Raw genomic sequence first — 2805 nt, 5'->3', positions numbered from 1 at the left:
GTGTCGTTTGGAGTTGATTTGATAGGTTTCGGATGCTTTGTTGTAATTCTAGAAGTTCTCGAAAATTCCTTTGAAATTCATGCATTTTAGAGCTCAATTCATAGTTTTAGATGTTATTTTTGTATTTTGATTGCGCGAGCGAGTTTGTATGATATTTTTAGACTTGTGTAGATGTTTGGTTTGGAGCCCCGAGGGCTCGGGTGAGTTTCGGAAGCTTAGCGGAGTGTTGTTGGAATTAAAGTTTGTTGGTTTTTTTGTACACGCCTCAGATCTCGCATTTGCAAGATTTTGGTTCGCATTTATGAAGGTAGGCCAAGTCTACTGGGTTCGCATTTGCAAACCCAGTAATCGCATTTGCGAAGTGTACCTAAGGAAGAGCTAGTTCGCATTTGCGATCGACCTGGTCGCATTTGCGGAGGTCCAGGTAGAGGCAGATTTTAAGGGAAAAGCTATTTTCGAGGGTTGAATTGGCCTAGTTGAGGTAAGTGTCTTGCCTAACATCGTGTGGGGGAACTACCCCTTAAGATTGGTATTGTGTGATTCAATAGTGCTAAGTGAAATCCATGTATGCAAGGTGACGAGTGGGTACACGGGTCGTACGTGGTACTTGACCGGTTTAGGCTGCTTAGACTATTTTCACGCCTTAATTGAAATGCCATATTATGTTCTAAATTCTCATAGTCAAATTATCCTTAATTGTGTTAGACTATCCTTAAATGCCTTAGTTGACTTGTGTAGTATTTGTTCTACATCCTACTTGCTAAATTTCTCCCATGCTTTAGTTAAACTTGTTGTCTCCTTTATTGTTACATGTTATCTCTTCATTGTTAATTTTCATTGTTTGAATTAATTGTTCGTGTTATCCCTTTACTTATTGATTTCCATTAATTGAGACTCATTGTTGAATATTATTTCCTTTATTATGAGTTAGTCTTATCTAATATCGTGGTTATACATTATTTTCTCATTGTTGAGTTATTTGGTGTTGAAATTGTGAAAGTCGTTAATACGTTGAGGCGATGTTGGTTATTGTTGAAACATCTATCTTATTGAGCATTTTTCATCCATTGTTGTTGTTGATATTCTTGTATACGTTGTGGTGGAGCCGTAAGCTATCGTTGTGGAAATATTGATATTGCTGTTGTTGGTAAGTTGTGATATGTGGGCACTTATGGTGCGAACTGTTAATGTGATATGATATTGACGCGCATGCGGTAGTATAAGGATTGGGTTGATGTGCATACGACAGTATAAGGTGGGAACTTATGCTGCATGTTGCTTGTAGGGGAACTACGTGAAGCCACGCAGCGTCATAAGGTGGGCTAAAGTGCGTGTAGCTATTTCGGAAAAACTGTTTTCAAAACCTATTTTTAAATGTAAGGCTCATGCGGGGTATAAGGAAAGATTGTGATTGAAATTGAGAATAGTGAATACAAGGCGGTACCTCGGTTATGATTTCTGATTATACGAGGCGGTACCTCGGTTTGATTCTTGTTGTTATTTCATGTTGCAAAGTGTTTTGGTGGGAGTATATCTTGTTGTTTCACTCTTAATTGTTCTAGTAGTGATGGACCGTACATGATTATTGTAGCTCTTTAGTTGCTTCTTTTTATGCTATTTTCGTTGTTGGTTTCTAGTACTAGTTCATGTTATTATCTTGGTTTCATTTCAGTTGTTCTTCATTTCCCTTTAAATGCATGTGTTACACTTTCATACTATCTATTTTATATCCTAATAGATGTCTTGACATGGCCTCGTCACTACTCTACTGAGATTAGAGTTGATATTTACTGGGTATTGTTATGGTGTACTCATACTACAATTATGTACATCTTTTTGTGCAGATCCAGGTACGTATGCTCGTGCTGGTCGTTAAAGGATTGTTGTAGATGCTGCTTGGGAGACTTCAAGGTATACCTGCTCTACGTCCGCAGGCCTCGGAATCACCTTCCCTATGTTACCTCATGTTGCATTTTCTTTCGGACAGTGATGTAGTAGTACTCTAGTTGTATTCTGTAGAGCTTATGACTCAGTTCCACCAGGTTTTTAGGTGTATATCGTGAGATTTTGTATTCGAAAGGCTTTTATCTATTATTCAGTTGTTTTCAGTAACTTGTTATACTTCCTCAGTTGTTATTATTTGTTAGGCTTACCTAGTCGTAAAGACTAGGTGCTATCATAACATCCTTCAGAGGGAAATTGGGGTCATAACATTGAGTTAGCTTGTTTGAGGTAAGTGTCTTGCCTAACTTTGTGTGGGAAAAATTACCCCTTAGGATTGGAGTTGTTTTGTGTCATTTATAGTACGTGAAAGCCGTGTACGCAAGGTGACGGGTGGGTACACGGGCTATATGTGGTAATTGACTGGTTTAAGCTCTGTAGATTATTTTCATGCCTTTAATCGAATTATCATAACATGTTATATCCATCATCGTAAATCCATCCTTATATGCTTTATTTGACATTGTTAATACTGTCCCATCTCTTACTTATTAGTTGCCCTTACATGCTTAGTTGAAGTTATTATTTCCTTATTGCCTTGTTAATTATTTGACTATTGAGCTACCTTACTTGAAGTTGTTATTTCTGGGAATATCTTATTGTTGAGTTTTGGTGTTGAAGTTGTAAAAGTCGTGATCACATTGAGGCATGGTTGTAAATTGTTGAAACATTATTCTTGTTGAGCGACTCACTTTCAGTTGCTATTGTTGAGACTCTTATACACATTGTGGTTGAGCCATGGGGTATTTATTGTAGAAATATTGTTATTGTTGATTCTTTTGGCAAGTTGTGGTATTGGTCACT

This window comes from Nicotiana tomentosiformis, chromosome 8, assembly GCF_000390325.3.
Source record: "Nicotiana tomentosiformis chromosome 8, ASM39032v3, whole genome shotgun sequence".
Taxonomy (NCBI): domain Eukaryota; kingdom Viridiplantae; phylum Streptophyta; class Magnoliopsida; order Solanales; family Solanaceae; genus Nicotiana; species Nicotiana tomentosiformis.
The sequence above is the reverse complement of the archived record's forward strand: the minus strand, read 5'-3'. Positions refer to the sequence as shown.